This window comes from Macaca nemestrina, chromosome 17 (assembly GCF_043159975.1).
Source record: "Macaca nemestrina isolate mMacNem1 chromosome 17, mMacNem.hap1, whole genome shotgun sequence".
Taxonomy (NCBI): Eukaryota; Metazoa; Chordata; class Mammalia; order Primates; family Cercopithecidae; genus Macaca; species Macaca nemestrina.
In genome coordinates, this window is record NC_092141.1 from 22,697,511 (window position 1) to 22,715,407 (window position 17,897).

General features: G+C 41.0%; 1 long non-coding RNA gene across 1 annotated transcript in view; it reads right to left on the reverse strand.

The window, feature by feature from the left end:
• Positions 1–12,265: 12,265 nt before the first annotated feature.
• The window catches only part of LOC139359481 (uncharacterized), a 38,184-nt gene continuing 32,552 nt past the window's right edge, over positions 12,266–17,897 (reverse strand). The window contains exons 3-4 of the long non-coding RNA XR_011615516.1: positions 17,574–17,669; positions 12,266–12,339 (exon numbers count right to left, since the gene is read on the reverse strand). This is a non-coding gene — a long non-coding RNA (uncharacterized lncRNA). The remainder of the gene's footprint in view (positions 12,340–17,573; positions 17,670–17,897) is intronic.

The window sequence follows — 17,897 nt, forward strand, 5'->3', positions numbered from 1 at the left end:
AGGTGGATATCAGGCCCCAGGTGAACATCCAGCACCCAGATGAACATCAAGCTTCAGGTAGACATCACGCCTCAGTTGAACTCCAGGCTCCAGCTGAACATCAGGCTCCAGGTGGATGCCCAGCTTCCAGGTGCACATCTGGCCACAGTTGGACATTCAACCCCAAGTGACCCTCAGGCCATGGGTGAATACACAGTTTCCAGGTGAACATGAGATCAAAGGTGAACATCAGTCCCCCAGTGGACATCAGGCCCAAGGTGGATACCCAGGCTCCCAGTGAATTTCAGACACCAGGTTGACATTCAGACCCCCAGTGGTCATCTGGCCTCATGCGAACACTCAGACCTCAGGTGCACCTGATGTCTCAACTGGACACCAACTCCTGGTTTGATACCCAAGTCCCAGGTGGACACCAGGTCCAAGGCTGGCACTCAAGCCCTAAGTGAACACCACACTCTAGGTGAATAATTCAACCCAGGTGGTCATTAGGACCTAGCTGGATACCAGGCCCCAGGTTAACACAAGGCCCCCGGTGGGTATCTAGGCACCAGCGGGACATCAGGCCCTAAGTAAACACCCCAGTCCCAGGTGAACACCATGCCCCAGGTGGGCATTAGGCCCTAGGTGAACACGGGGCCACAGGTGGACATCTAGCCCCTGGGCGACATCCAGCCCCAGGTGGACATAACCGTTTCCATGCATAAACCATTCCCAGGTGGACATCAGGCCTCAAGAGGATGACAGTCACCAGGTAGACATCAGGCCTCAGTTGGACACCAAGGTCCCAGATGTACAGCAGGCCCCAGCTGAAACCCAGACTCATGTGGACATCAGGCCACAGGTAGACACCATGCCTTAGGTAGATACCCAACTTCAGGTGGACATCAGACCCAAGGTGGACATCCATTCCCCAGATGGACATTCAGGCCCTAGGCACACATCAGGCCTTAAGTGGACACCCAGGCCCCAGGTTGATATCCAGCTCCCAGGTGATCACCAGGCCCCAGGTGGGCACCAGACCTTAGGTGAACAACAGGATGCAGTAGGTCATCAGGACACAGCTGGATACAAGTCCCCGGTGAATGCAAGGCCCTAGTGGGACATAGATCTAAGGCAGACATCAGGTCCCAGGTGGACATACAGACCCGAGGTGGAATTCATCCTGAGGGGGACATTCGGCCCCAGGTGCACATAGGGCCCCAGGTGAATACCCAGTCCCCAGGTGGACATCAGCCCACAGGTCAACCACAGTCCCCAGGTTGATACCTGGTCCCCAGGAGGCTACCCAATCTGCAGGGTAACATTAGGCCCCTGTAGGATTCCAGGCCCCAAGTGGATTCCTAGGCCCATGGTGAATATCAGGTACAGGTGTCCAAGAGGCCCTGGGTGGACATAACTGTGTACAGGTAAGGAGTTGACCTGTGGGGAGGGTGAACAGTCAGCAGCCCAGTGGGGTCCTAAGTAGGTCTTCTGGAAGGAGGAGACTGAGGGGATGGAACCTTAAAGAAGTAACCTCACTTCCTTGGCGACAGACCCTAAGGGAACTTAGAATTTTGGTAAACAGGCCTGGAGGCTAGCACCCGCAATCCCAGCACTTTGGGAGGCTGAGGTGGGCAGATCATGATCATGGTCAGGAGTTCGAGACCAGCCTGATCAAAATGGTAAAACCCCCATCTCTACTAAAAATACAAAAAAATTAAAAATTAGAAACAATCTAGCTGAGTGTGGTGGTGCACGCCTCGTGCCTGTAATCTCAGCTACTCAGGAGACTGAGGCAGGAGAATTGATTGAACCCAGGAGGTGGAGGTTGCAGTGAGCTGAGATCGTGCCACTGCACTCCAGCCTGGGCAACAGAATGAGACTCTATCTCAAAAAAAAAAAAAAAAAAAAAAAGAATTCTGGTAACCAGGACCCCACATCCTAGAGTCAGCCCCGTAGCCTGTTCACTTGGTGGGAGATACTCAAGAGAGCAAGATGTTCTCGTGCTGCATCCCCACATCTCGAGGCTCCTGCTTCAGGAATGGTGGGAGTGAGCGCCTTTCTTTTCCAGCGATGTCCATGTATGCTCATCCCTCACTCCAGATGCCTCTGGCCATTTGACAGAAGCCCCCCAGGCCCCAGGTAGCACAGGACAGGAGTCACCAGGTAGACATCAGGCTCGCAGGTGCAATCATGTTGTGCTATAGCCTTGAACTGCTAGGCTCAAGTCATCCTCCTGCCTCAGCCTCCCAAGTAGCTGGGAGTACAGGTGCATGCCACCACGCCTAACTACAAATCCAGATTCTTATAGTGACAGTTGTTTAGATGGTTCTCTTCTAGAAATAGAAGCTCAAAGATTGCACGTGCATCTCCTGGAAATATTCCTTTTGTCTTTTTTTTTTTTTTTTTTTTTTTTTGAGATGGAATCTCACTCTGTTGCCCATGTTGGAGTGCAATGGCACAATCTTGGCTCACTCCAACCTCCACCTCCCAGGTTCAAGCGATTTTTCTGCTTCAACCTCCTGAGTAGCTGGGACTACAGGCGCTTGCCACCACGCCTGGCTAATTTTTGTATTTTTAGTAGAGACAGTATTTCACCATGTTGGTTAGGCTGGTCTCGAACTCCTGACTGCATGATCCACCCACCTCGGCCTCCCAAAGTGCTGGGATTACAGGCGCACCACCACGGCTGGCCTCCTGGAAACATTTCTAAAACCCAGGTGAATATGCCTCCTAAGTTTTCCAAGCTGACAAAAACTCTGGGATAAATATCAGATGGATTTGGGAAATTGCAAAAGTGTAGCACAAAGCTAGTATAGTTTATGCCTTATGAAAGACTGGCTCAAAGTAGTTTTTCCTTTTATTAAATATTTATGTTATAGCCAGAAACAGCAAGTGGTCTTTGTGTGGTCAGGACTGGCTAAAAATATGTCTATTTAAAAAAGAAAATGAATGGCCATGAAATAGTAATTCTTTACATGTTAACAGTAGATTCTGCTCTTTCCCTGCCTGAAGGCAAACAAAAAGGCTAGAGATAACCCATCAGCTGCATTTGGAAACACACTGTAATAAAAAGACTGGGAGGACAGGTTCAATTAGGAAGTGGATCCGAGGTTTTAGTGAAGCCAGATGATGAGAAATACTAAGCCCTTTACCATTTATCTGGGGTCCACGAAGGTGAACTTTTTTACTTTAGTTGCATTTTCTCATCTTTAGAATGGGGAAAATAACATGAGATGACCAATTTTTCCATGAAGCTTAGATTACTAACTGCTGTATCAATTTTCCAAACTCATATATGACCCTTGCAAAGGATAATCTGTTGTAGCAAACTAATCTCAAGTATAATTTTGTGTTTTTAGTTTTTCTTCAGTCTGAAAATTTAGAAACGATCGTGAACCAGAGCATGTAAATTCCTCTTATTTAGTTTTGTTATCTTTTATTATAAAAATTTACTTTTTTAGAGATGGGGTCTTGTGATGTTGCCTAGGCTGGAGTGGAGTGGCATGATCATGGCTCACTGCAACCTCCGCCTCCTGGGCTCAAATGATCCTCCCACCTCAGCCTCCCGAGTAGCTGGGACTATAGGTGCACACCACCTTGCCTGGCTAATTTTGATATTTTTTGTAAAGACAAGGTTTCACTATGTTGCTCAGGCTGGTCTCCAACTCTTGGGCTCAAGTGATCTGCCTGCCTCAGGCAGGGATTAGAGGCATAAGCTACTGCACCCAGCCTAGACCAGTGTTTTAATAACCTGCACTTAATAGCTTAAAGTTTTTCCCTGAATTTTATTAAGTTTCATTTGCCTGAACTGCTAGAGAAACACTGCAATATCAATTATTGTTGGAACTAAATACACGTGTATGTATGTATGTATGTAACGAAAGGCAAAATTTGCACTTGGGTTTGGAGCTCAGAAAACTTCTCAGGTCAAAGGCCATGAAAATACAAATACATGCTAATTAATTTTTTTAAAAGGGGTGTTGAAAAAAGTCTAATTCTGAAATTTAAATTAATCCCCCAAATTTGAGAACCTAGAACAAAGTTCATTCCAAGAGGTACCCTCTTAACCACATGTTAATAATGAAACTGTAGTCATGCAATAAAAGAGAAAAATTAAAGTGATGAGAAAAATATGGCATTCTTTGATGTTGAGTCTAGGGCACATGGGTTCTAAAACTGAACTGGAAAGGCATCTGCTCTCAAGACATTGTAAACAATGCCAAGTGCTAAATATTTAAAAGGTAATTAGGATACCTAAACTTAGGCTTGGAAACATTTTTAAAGCTTAAACACCTAAGTAAAGAATAATAACTGTTTCAAAATAACCACTTAGATAGAAAGTATGAGTGAAAAAAAAAATCCCATGAGATTTAGGCCAGAAATTAGTTACCCCACAATATAAGATTTTAGTTAGCTTTGGAAGGAAGCTTTCCTGATATATTCATGCACTTTGCATGAACAACTTTTTTGTCTCTTAACACACAATTCACAACAGTTTAGGGTCTCCTATAGGAAACACACAATTTCTTTTTCTTTTTCTTTCTTTTTTTTTTTTTTTTACACACAGTCTTGCTCTGTCGCAGGCTGCAGTGCAGGGGTGCGATCTTGGATCACTGCAACCTTCGCCTGCCTGGTTCAAATGATTCCCCTGCCTCAGCCTCCTAACTAGCTGGGGTTACAGGCATGTGTCACCACACACAGCTATTTTTTATTTTTTTAATTTTTTTAGTAGAGACAGGGTTTCATCATGTTGGCCAGGATGGTCTAGATCTCCTGACTTCATGATCCACCTGCCTTGGCCTCCCAAAGTGCTGGGTTTACAGGCATGAGCCACCACACCTGGCCTTTCCTTTTCTTGAGACTAAGTTTCACGCTGTCACCCAGTCTGTTGCCCAGGCTGGAGTGCAGTGGTGTGATCTGCTCACTGCAACCTCTGCTTCCCGGGTTCAAGCGATTCTTCTTCCTCAGCCTCCTGAATAGCTGGGACTATAGGCACAAGCTACCATGCCCGAGTAAGTTTTGTATTTTTAATAGAGATGAGGTTTCACCATATTGGTCAAGCTGGTCTCAAATTCTTGACCTCATGATATACCCACTTTGACCTCCCAAAGTGCTGGGGTTATAGGCGTGAACCACCATGCCTGGCCCTTCTTTCTTCTTTCCTTCTTTTCTTTTCCTTTCTTTCTTTCTTTCTTTCTTTCTTTCTTTCTTTCTTTCTTTCTTTCTTTCTTTCTTTCTTTCTTTAAAGAATTCTGCTATTTCAAGAATTCTGAAATAGCTACCTTTAAAGAATTCAAGAATTCTGAAATAGCTACCTTTAAAGAATTCAAGAATTCTGCTATTTCAAGAATTCTGAAATAGCTACCTTTAAAGAATTCTGCTATTTACAATAAAAGTGAGATCTCCCTCCTCCATCCTGTGTTGCACAGCTTGGGATTGCACCCTTCTTCCTGGCACCTTTGCATTGCAGGAGCCTGCCTTTGACTTTCTTTCCTCTCTGCACATCTTCTATTCTTGCTGCTTCTCTTTACAGAAAGTGCTGAGCTTCTTGGCGAGTGTCCCTCCCAACAGATGAATATTCAGCAGAGAATGGAGAGCTTTCTACTGGAAGAATCAGGATGTGGCTCTTTATAAAGTTATTGCATTTTTTTTTTGAAGAGTGGCTGCAATTAGTTTTGGTGTTAGGCAGCAAAAACCCCAAAATGTTCTTTTTGATTTCACATTGCTTGCATAATACAGATACCCATTTACTGGAAGAAATCTTTGTGGGTAAGTGTATGAGTGTGTATGCATAAGTATGTGTGTGTGTGTGTGTGTGTGTGTGTGTGTGTGTGTGTGAGACTCCACATATATTTCTGGAGTGCCTTCTATGTTCCAGGCATGGTGTTAGTCAACATATGTAATTGAGAGTAAAACAGTCATGATCTCTGCTCTTAACCAATTTACAATCTAGGATAAAAGAGACTTTCCATGTTCAAATCCACAATGACATTAATTGCAATATGATCATTGTTGTGTTTGAAGAATAGCTAAGAAAAGCACAAAGAACTTACAAGATGGCTTAACAGAAGAACTTCATCTAGCTTACAAGTATGGATAGCCCCTTTCTAAGAAAGCGGTATGAGTAAGGATGAATAGGAATAGGCCAGATAAAATACTAAGCCAGGAGTTGGAGGTGGACACGGGGGAGGGAGGTGACATAGTACTGACAGAGAGGTGTAGAGAGCTGAGGAGGCTGATGAATGTAGAGAAAGTAGAAGTGTCACTGGATTGCAGTTCTTGATAGGTAGAAATGTTGTATGAGGGGACGAAAACAAGGCCATTGGAAAGGGAAGCTGAAGGTGGTGGTGGTGGTCTTTGTGAAGGTATTCATATTATTGCAAAATTATCTGAAGTGCAGTTTCCAATGTTGACCAAATTCATGGTATGACTGTGGAAGTTGGTGCTTGGGGTGAATGATGACAACTATCAGTGGGTATCAGGGTAAGGAACTGCTGGTCAAGGTGTTGATGGTGCATCCAAGTGATGTTAAATCTGCTTAGCATGATGGTAAGGTTGGGTGAAAAGACGATCAGTTGGGTGCTAAATTCTTTAAGGAGTGATCAAATGATTAAGTGAGGACTGGAGGGAGAAGAGGCTCTTATTGTCAACTACTCAAAGGAGCAGCTTACAAAAGAGAGTGCAGTTATTTGTCTGCAAGTGGCATTGGGTAGTCAGGAGGACACTGCCTTGGTTCTGATACTGGGATATTTCGAGTTTGATGGAAAACATCTCCCAGCCCCTGCTTGAGAGGAGAAGCAGTATCCTTAGGTGACAGTGGGTTTCAGTGAAGTCAAGAAAGTGTGTGGTGTGTGTGTGTGTGTGATAACTTTGAGATAATTATGGGTTAGAAACATGTGGATTAAGGTAAGAAGAGACTACCCTCAGGCATTCATCCAAACTTTGAATTTCTTCTAGAAACCTCCTCTCAAGTCACAGTCAAGTGACTGTGATTGATTGATCCAGCAATTACAAAATCACTCTCTTCTAATGCATACCATTTAAGTTAATTTAAAATGTAAGTTTTATTTTCTTTTTGGATGGGGTCTTGACTGCATCCTGAAAACATAGCTGGTGTTTTTATTACCTTAGTGTAAGCTGTGTAGTCAAAAGAATAGTGGGAATGGTCACTGTGTGTGGATATTGTTGTTCCTGAGGTAAATTCTGTCCTAGCTACTAACCAAAGGATCTTTCAGAAATGCTCTCCCAAACCACTGCCCATTGGATAGCAAACGCAGTATCTATTTTAGAGAAAATGATTGCATCAGATTAAAATGGTTAAATTGTCTTAACATGCCAGGATGTTATCTTTTCATGAAAACATTTTTTATTAACTTTTTTTTTAAAGGAGGACAACTGCTCTTCAGATTTTTCCCATGAGAACTGGAGATTAAACTTTGATTTTTCTCCTTTTATCCTCCCCAACAGAAGCTGTATGTTTTGAGGATAACCACTTGGTTTAAAGCAAAATAGCCTTAAATAAACATACATACCTTAAAATGAATGAGCATTTCTGGTATAGTCTTAGATTTCACAGTGTCATACTGACTGGGTTGAGAAAGCCACCAGAATTTCATAGCTCAAAGTTCAGGTTTTATACAAGATTTATATGTCCTGTAGAATATTTTGTTTGCTGCAGTTTGAAATGATAGTATCTTCTTCTCTAGGAAACTAATGTTTAACAAGTAAGTACAACTGGATTTGCTAACAGGAGATGGAGAAAAAAAATGTCACTATTTTGAATGGGGTTTGTGTTTACCAGTACACAAAATGTATGCTTGTATTATCGATTATGTGAAAATATCTATAATTGTTAGAAAGATAAAATCCATGTTTGACAAGAAAATCAATTTTTTCCATATCTCTCTTTGTGCACTGTGGTTTTAAAATTTCCTTTTCATTTTTAATGGTGTTTTCTGTTTAGAAAGCTTATTTGAAAAAATTAAACAAAAATTATATACATTTATTGTGTACAATGTAATATTTTAAAATATGCATACATTTGGAATGGCTAAATGTAACTAATTATCATATGCATACTTATGATTTTTGTGGTGAGGACACTTAAAATCTACTCTTTTAGAAATTTTCCAGAATACAATACTGTCCAATGTTATTAACTGTAGTCACCATATTGCACAATAGATCTCTTGGACTTACTACTCCTGTCCAGTTGAAGTTTTGCATACTTTGACAAACATCTCTCCAATCTCCACCTTTCTCCCCACCAGTCCCTTGTAACCACCATTCTACTTTCTGCTTCTGTGAGTTCAACTTCTTTAGATTCCACATGTGATATTTGTCTTTCTGTGCTTGGCTTATTTCTTTTTTTTTTTTTTTTTTTTTTTTTTTGAGACGGAGTCTCGCTCTGTCACCCAGGCTGCAGTGCAGTGGCCGGATCTCAGCTCACTGCAAGCTCCGCCTCCCGGGTTCACGCCATTCTCCTGCCTCAGCCTCCTGAGTAGCTGGGACTGCACGCGCCTGCCACCTCGCCCGGCTAGTTTTTTGTATTTTTTAGTAGAGACGGGGTTTCACCGTGTTAGCCAGGATGGTCTCGATCTCCTGACGTCGTGATCCACCCGTCTCGGCCTCCCAAAGTGCTGGGATTACAGGCTTGAGCCACCGCACCCGGCGGCTTATTTCACTTAACATAATGTCCTCCAGGTTCAGCCATGTTTCACATATGACAGGGTTTCTTCTTTAAGGCTGAATAGTATTCCATTGCGCATATATATCACATTTCCTTTATCCATCCCTCCATTTTTGGACATTTAGGCTGATTCCATCTCTTGGCTATTATGAATAATGCTGCAATTAACATGGGAGTGCAGATACCTCTTTGACACATGGATTTCGTTTCCATTGGATATATGTGGTATGCTCAGAGGTGCGATTGGTGGATCATATGGTAGTTCTTTTCAAATTTTTTTGAAGAATCTCCATATGGATTTCCATAATGGATGTACCAATTTACATTCCCATGTGCATTGTTTTCTGACGTTGATAAAGCAGTAGATCTATTCGTTTCACAAACCTTTATTGCGTGCTGACTATGCATCAGCATAATGGGAGACGCAGTTGATACAAACAAAAGGCACAGCCTTACTCGGAAGCAGATATGATAACTATTGATTAAACAAAGATGGCAGAAGTGGGCAACTGACTGCATGTGAGAAGAGTGACAAGGAGAGTGAAATCTAGGATGATGTATATTTTAGCTTGGGCTGTTGAGCTAATGAGGAATGTATACTTTTTGAAATGCAGTATGCTGTCACCTTATTTCTAAGTAGGGTCAAGTTTGAAGCCAAATAAAACTTTCCAATATTTGTTCTTCTAGCACATTAATAAAATGTACTTTGTGATTATGGGCAGCTGATTTGAAGATTGATTAATTTCTACTCCTGTTACCTTGATAAATGAGAAATAAATTTCATGGACAAGAACTCATCATTTGAAATAGATGGTAACAGTTGGATTGTCATTGATTACATGAGGTGATTTACAAGGAGGTCCAGCACATGCATGTAGTGTGCTATTCCTTGCTATGTCTGTTTTCTGTTAATTAATACAAATGTTGTTGTGTAGATTTTGGTATTTTGACTCAAATTGAGAAAATGTATACACTTTTATATACACGTATTAGTGTAAAACTTGGACCTGGAAAAGCAGAGGTTTCTAATAAATTAGCTAACATTTTCTTTGAAGAATTCAAGGTACCCTGAAGTACTTTCCTAATGATTGAATTGTTATTGTTAGAGGTCAATTTTCCACAGACTTTTTGTATTTCTGCATCTCTTGTGAGTGAGCAACTAACTGCCCTTCATTCTGAACTATCTTTTCAGGGATATTTGTATTGTGAACAGTCTTGGAACATAGAGACAGTGTCTCTGTCTGGAGCAAAGGCCAGGCATGCTCACTGCCCATTATAAAGGATTCGGCTTCCCTGAAGTCAAGATTCCTCTTCTATAGCACAATCACTGAAGGTACCATCTGGTTCTCTTTGCATCACCTTGCAAAAATGGAGGCCTGGTTAACTGGTACAAAAAAATGCTAATACTTTGGCTACTGCTATTGTCATGAGCACTAAACTGTTATTTTTCTGTGACCCAGGAGTCTTGCGTCTTCTACCAGCATTCATGAAACTTTTGTCTGGCTAACTGGTTAGTTTGTGAGAAGGGTGAACTCTCAGACCTGTCGCAGTTTTTTGTTTGTTTGTTCGTTTTGTTTTTTGAGATGGAGTATCACTCTGTCGCCCAGGCTGGAGTGCAGCGGCATGATCTCAGCTCACTGCAGCCTCTGCCTCCTGGGTTCAAGCGATTCTCCTGCCTCCTCAGCCTCCCAAGTAGCTGGGACTACAGGTGTGTGCGACCACGCCCGGTTAATTTGTTGTATTTTTAGTAGAGACAGAGTTTCACCGTGTTAGCCAGGATGGTCTCGATCTCCTGACCTCGTGATCCACCTGCCTCGGCCTCCCAAAGTGCTGGGATTACAGGCGTGAGCCATGGTGCCTGGCCTCCTTCACAGTTTTTGATGGTTAATGCACTTCAATGTCTTATCTTCCAATCCATAGACTTTATCCTACCATAAAATATGAAACATTCCAACTTTTCCAGCACTGAGAGGATGGAACTCTAAGTTGTAGATTGACATGGTTTGGCTGTGTCCCCACTGAAATCTCAACTTGAATTGCGTTTTCTAGAATTCCCAAGTGTTGTAGGAGGGACCTACCAGGAGGTAATTGAATCATGGGGACCGGTCTTTCCCGTGCTATTCTTGTGATAGTGAATACGTCTCATGAGATCTGATGGGCTTATCAGGGGTTTCTGCTTTTGTTTCTTCCTCATTTTTCTCTTGCTGCCGCCATGTAAGAAGTGCCTTTCGCCTCCTGCCATAATTCTGAAGCCTCCCCAGCCATGTGGAACTGTTAGTCCAATTAAACCTCTTTGTCTTCCCAGTCTTGGATATGTCTTTATCAGCAGTGTGAAAACAGACTGATACAGAAATGAAATGACAAAAAGTCAAAAACTGTTACATCTGCTTTTCCTTGTGATTGCAAATGAATATGGTGCCTGTGATACCTCACATTTATTACATACCATGATTTTTGAAACCTCTCACTGAGAAATATTGGAGTGTAAGTGTACATTTAAAGCAATGACTTCTGTGAAATGTGAATATTTACTATCACTCATAGTTCATTTATTTTCAGTGCACTTAACTTTTATCTAGGGATCATAAACAAGTGTTTTGCTTTCTTATTGTAATCAAGTTTATTGAGGTGTAATTTATGTGTAATAGATTGCATCCAGTGTACACTTTGATGAATATTGACTGTTTAATATGCCTGTAAGATCACCATCACCATCAAGATACAAAACACTTCCATCACCCCAAAGGCTTACATGTACGCTTTGACTAAATGAATTTCGATAATGTGTATAAGTCCTTGATATTGAGCAATTTGGGAATAATTTCTGCTGAGGAGTTTTTGCTAGTTTCCTTATTTTATTTACTTTTTAAATTATCATAAGCATTAATATCTTATTTTTTTTCCTTGGTTATTTGCTTTGATTTCTGTCTTCCCGTTAAGGGTCCTCTGTTTGGTCTTTCCTTCTCTTTCATATTTGTTGGAGCAGAAAGACCAAATAATGTTTTCTTGAGCTCACATAAATGAGATAAATAGAGTACATTTGAAAAAACATCAAGACTAAGTTGTCTCGAAGGGAAAAAAAAGTCACACCAAAAAGAAGGTGGGAATTAGTGTACTTGAGTATGGAAATTGATTAAGCAATAAAAATATGATGACAATTACTTTTGTAATTCAGTTATGAATTATGCTTAAAATGTGTACCTTATTCACTTTAATTATGACATTTGATTTTAGAGTTTTTCCTTCTCTCAATTATTGATACATTTTCTAGGGAAGGCTTTCTCAAATATTTGTTTTTGTCTGACTTTTTATAATCATGGCTCTTAAAATCGAAGGATGGATTTTGAACAGTCAATTTCTCTCAGCAGTGTAAAATGAGTCACATGGGTCACATTTGTCTTGAGTCCCTTCAAAGACTGGAATGTGAGTAGAAATTGCAGTGCAACTTTCCCACGGCACTAATTGCATGTGAAGGACAAGACACTTCCATATTGTAATACCAAATATAAAATAGTGCAAAAAAAAAAAAAGTCTCTGGTTAGAACTGTTCCATTTGTCACATGCCTTCTCATTTATAAAACAAGAATTTTCTCTCTTCTCTCACCCGGTTGGAGGATCAGCTTTATTTTTCAAAATTTGGATGGAAATCAGTCTTCAGTCTGCTCTATCTGAAAAGAGAAAAATGCTTGCAACAGTTTGAAACACTATAAATTGGAATACTTGATGTCAGTTTTCTAGGATTTTTCTATCACTCCTCTTCCAACCTCCCACTTCTCACTGATGAGGGTTTCTTACTTTGGGGGGAAGAATACATAGCAACTGTCAAAATGTAAAATAAAGCGAGTTCATCTGATTAGTCTGCAATCTCTCTCTTTTCGTTTGCATCTGGAAATTCTCAAGTAGACACATGGAAACTTGCAGCATGCATGCTTTCTCCCTGTGTGTCTGCATATTCCATGCCATTTTCCAGCCATGCTTGTCTTTTATTAGGAATTAGATGGTCTGAATGAGAATAATTTAAAACATTTTTAAAAAACTTTATTTTTTTAGGAAGAGTTTTAGGTTCACAGCAAAATTGAGATAAAAAAACAGAGATTTCCCATATATCCCTCCTGTCCCCCTCACCTGGCCTCCCCTATTATCAACACCTCTGACCAGAGTGGTACCCTTGTTGCAATCCATGAGCCTATACTGACACATGATTATCACCCAAAGCCCAGAGTTTACTTTAGGGTTCCCTTGGAACCTAAATATATATCCTAGGGGTTTAGATAAATATGTAATGACATGTACACAGAAAAATAAAAATTTGATGTCAACATCTCACCTTTCCTGTTCAGTTTTAAACATGAAGCAACTGTTGTGCCTTTTCCAAAAATAGTCTGCCACAAGGAGCAATAAGTAATCAGAATTTAAGGGGGAGGAAAATGGAAAACTCAAGAGGCCTGCTTTACATGAACACACACGTATTTTATAACTTCTCTTATACCTTAGAACATTATTCCACTGGATTCTGGATTTCTAGATATCACATGAAAGTTCAACTGTAATTAGGAAGTACTTAGCTTAGGGTGAGGCAGGGTAGCTTGGGCTCTGTTTGATAGAATTGAATTGGGTCAACTTGCGATGCATCGAACACTCAGAGCAAGTATTTTTTTGGGAATCATCCACCTGAACAGGGAAATTTTCTAATTTGCACTAAAGTGCAGTACATGCTCTCAGAACATGAGGAATTGAAGACAATCACACTTCCCCTCTTTTGTAGCAAAAGAATTTTTTTACACCGGAGATCTCTGTTGAATTATGCCTAGTCGGTATTATCCATGCAGGTTCTAAGTATGAGATGTTTTGATCCAAGAAAAAAAGCATTTTTTGCCTTTTTCTTGTTTTTGTTTTCTTGCTTATTTTTACTTGCTTGTTTTCACTACTGTATCAGTCCAAGGAATCACTGGCCAAAAAGGAGGACAAAGTTATAATTAGGAAATAAAGGAGGCTGGCGGGAACTGGAAAGACGTGAATAAGTGGTTCATTAAACTGAGAAAACTGAGAAAGCAAAGCTCAGGGAAAGCAAAGCTCACTACTGAGAAAGCAAAGTTCACTACTGAGAAATTGTAGTGGGGTTGGGAATGGGGTTGAAAGAGATGCAACTGTATTGTAGACAAGAGAAAGGCCACTTCAGGCACTAACTCATAAAGGCAGTGCATCTGCCCTGGTTTTCCTTTCACGAACAGCTAAAATACTAGATGGCACTGGACATGGTGAAAGCACATAATAGGATGAGGAGGTTGGTTTTGAAATTTGGACTAGGTCAAGATTTCTAGCTCATAAAAGTTAGTTGATCATGGAGCAGTCAACGTTCACAATGGGTCTCAGCAGCTAAGTCAGGCAACGGGGAAGATATTCTTTACTTCTCTTGGGTAAATATGTAGAGGTGCATTGGCTTGCTTATACGGTTGGCATTTGTTTAAATTTTTCATAAAGTTCCAATTGTTATTTAAAGTGCTGGCATAATTTGACACTCCTACCAGCAGTGTGTAAGACCTCAAGTTGCTCCATACACTTAATAATACTTGGCATAATCAGTCTTTGATATTTTAAACATTATAATAAGTATATAGTGGTATTTTACTGACATTTGTTTCTCTCTATTTTCCTCTTGCTTTTTTTTTTTTTTTTTTTTTGTGAGACGGAGTCTTGCTCTGTCGCCCAGGCTGGAATGCAATGGCGTGATCTCGGCTCACTGCAACCTCCACCTCCCAGGTTCAAGTAATTCTCCTGCCTCAGCCTCCCGAAGAACTGGGATTACAGGCCACCACGGCCGGCTAATTTTTTTGTATTTTTAGTAGAGACGGCGTTTCACCGTGTTAGCCAGGATGGTCTCAATCTCCTGAACTCCTGATCCACCTGCCTCGGGTTCCCAAAGACCTGGGATTATAGGAGTGACCACCGTGCCTAGCCTTTCCTCTGTCTTTCTTTCTTTTTCTTTTTCCAGCACTGGCACAACATGCACAGACTTCGAGGACACAGGAGGACAAATGCTTAGGGTTCCATTCATATGAAATGCCCAGCACTGGCAAACCCATACAGACGGAAAGCAGCTCAGAGGTTTCCAGGGGCTCGGGGGAGGAGGGCACGTGGGGAGCGAGTGCACCGCATTTTCACGGGGTCTTCTTTTGGAGCCATGGAAGTGTTTTGGAACTAGAGAGCTGTGATGATTGCAAAACATCGTGAGCAGAATGCCACTTAATTTGTACGCTTTAAGAAGGGCAGTTTTAACTTACGTGAATTTTATCTCAATAAAAAGGGGTGAATCCCCCACCAGGGACAAGCAGAAACAGCAGCCCACGCAGAGACACGACGGAGAGGCCAGGCTCTGGATCTGCCTACCAGGAGGGAGAAGGACACCCATGCCCCTAGGGCTGCTGTGAGGGAGGAGCGCTCAGCACATGGCCCAGAAACGGGTCAAGTGAAATATTTGCTGCATTCATTACCATCCCCAGACCAGCAGGGCGGCCCATGCAGCTCAGGCTAGCAGCCCTGTCAAGGGAGGCCCCGGAACGACCCAGGCCACGCCTGTGGCCACAGCTCCTGCAGTGGCCAAGAGCAGAGCCAGAGTGGGGAGTCAGGTGAGTTCAGCCCTCCCTCCCTGGCTAGCTCATGTCTCCTCCCTGGGCCTCACCTACCTCTGGGAAGGGGATAGAGACCAGTCGTCTAGGAAGCTTCCAGCACCAGAACCTTCCTGCACCTGGAGTCTCTGGGGAAGACAATCAATCAATCAACCTATGGATCTACCCACAGGACCAGTGGAGAGGGAGGCAGGATGGTGCATTGGGTAAGCCGTGGTGATTAAGCTGACAGACAGGGTTTCAAATCCCAGCTCCTCCACCTCCCAGCCCCCCACCCTCAGGCCCCAGCTGCCCTAGCCAGCCCTTCCGTGCCTCAGTTTACCCACCTGTAAAAGTCAGGTAATAATCGCCACTACCCCGTAGGGTATTGTGACGATGGAATGAATAGTCTCACTCTGTCGCCCAGGCTGGAGTGCAGTGGCGCGATCTCGGCTCACTGCAAGCTCCGCCTCCCAGGTTCACGCCATTCTCCTGCCTCAGCCTCCCGAGTAACTGGGACTACAGGCGCCCGCCACCTCGCCCGGCTAGTTTCTTGGTATTTTTTTTTTTTTTTTAGTAGAGACGGGTTTTCACCATGTTAGCCAGGATGGTCTCTATCTCCTGACCTCGTGATCCGCCAGTCTCGGCCTCCCAAAGTGCTGGGATTACAGGCTTGAGCCACCGCGCCCGGTCGCCCTCTGTCTTTCTTACTTGATTTTGTCTTTTGTTGATTTTCTATTTAATTTGATTATTTTCTTTCATTTGATTATTTTGGTTTTCTTTTGCTTTAAGTTTCTTTCTAATTTCTTAGTTTGCTTTCCTAGCTTAAGGTGGGAGCCGAGGTGGAAGCTGACTCAGATCTTTCTTCTTTTCTAATATGGGGTTCAGTGCTATAAACCTCCCACTAACTACTGAGTTACCTGCAAAGTACAAATTTTCATATGTCGTACTTTCATTTTGATCTACATTCAAATGCTTTCAAAAAATTTCACTTTTGAATTCACCTTTGACCCACTGATTATAAGAAGAGTGTTAGTTTCCAAATATTTGGGAATTATTAATACTTTGTTAATGATTTCTATTTTAATTGCATTGTCATCAGAAATATAATTTCAATGGCTTAAATCTTTTCAGATTTATTGAGAAAGTTTTGATAACTCAGAGTATGATCTATCTTGGTAAATGTTTTATGTACACTTGGAAAAGTTGCAAATCCTGATGCTCTTCTTGTTTGGAATATTCTACAAATACAAAAAATTGGTCTAGTTGGTTGATAGGTTATTCAAATCTTCTTTATCCTTTTTGATTTTCTATCTCTATTTATACTATTTGGCATGAGAGAGAAGTATTAAAATCTCTAATTATAACTAAAGATTTGTCTACAACAGAATTTTTGCTTGCAGTTCTATCAGATTTTGCTTCAAGTATTTAAAAACTTTCCCTAAGTACATAAATGGAAAGAACTGTTATATCATCTTGATAAACTAACTTTGTTGCCATTGTAAGATTATCCTTTTTATCCCTATTAAGAGACTTTGCTCTTAAGTCTGTCTACTTTATCTGATAATAACATAGTCCCTCTAGCTTTCTTTTTGATCAGCGTTTGCATGATATATCTTTTTACAACCTTTTACTTGTAGTGGTGTTTTTATACTTAAAAAACATCTTTTTAAAAGCAGTGTATATAAGTCTTGTTATTTTTATCCAATCTGATAATCTCTGCATTCCAACTAAAGGTTTTAGACCACATAAATTTAACGCTATTATTGATAAGATTGAGTTTAAATCTACCTTCAAGCTATTTGCTTTTTATTTATACTATCTGCATGCAATTATTTTTTTTCTCTTTTTTCATTCTTCTTTGGGATTGAGTACATTACTCAATTTTTCCCTTTTTTGTTGACTGATTAGTTGCTATTTTTGATGTTTTATTTTAATGGATACTTTAAGGTTTTTAGTACACATTTTTAACTCTTTACCGTCTACTTTCAAGTAGTGTTATGTTTTTCCCATAGAGTGTGAGAACTTTAAAATAATGTATAGCTGACCATTGAATAATGTAGGATTTAGGGATGCTGACCGCCTGTGTAGCTGAAACCAAATATAACTTTTGAATTCCCCCAAATTTAACTGCTAATAGCCTACTACTCACCAGAAGCCTTATAGATAATATAAACTGTTGATTAACACTTAATTTTATATGTTATATGTGTTAGATACAATATGCTTAAAATAAAACAAGCTAGAGAAAAGGTAATGTTATTAGGAAAATTATAAGGAAGAGAAAATATATTTACTCTTTATTAAGTGGGAGTGGATCATGATAGAAGTCTTCATCTTTGTCCTCTTCATGTTTAGTAGGTTGAGTAAAAGGAGGGGTTAGTCATGCTGTCCTAGGGGTGGCAAACGTGGGAGAAAATCCATGTATAAGTAGACCCACAGAGTTTAAACCCTTGTTGTTCAAGGGTCAACTGTGCTTCTACTCCCCACCCACCAGACCTTTATGCTATTGTCATGTATTTTGTTTCTATACATGTTTAAAACAACACTTAAAGTATTATTATGTTTATTTTAAATGGTTTCTTATTTTTAAAATAAGATTTTAGTAATAAAAGTCACTA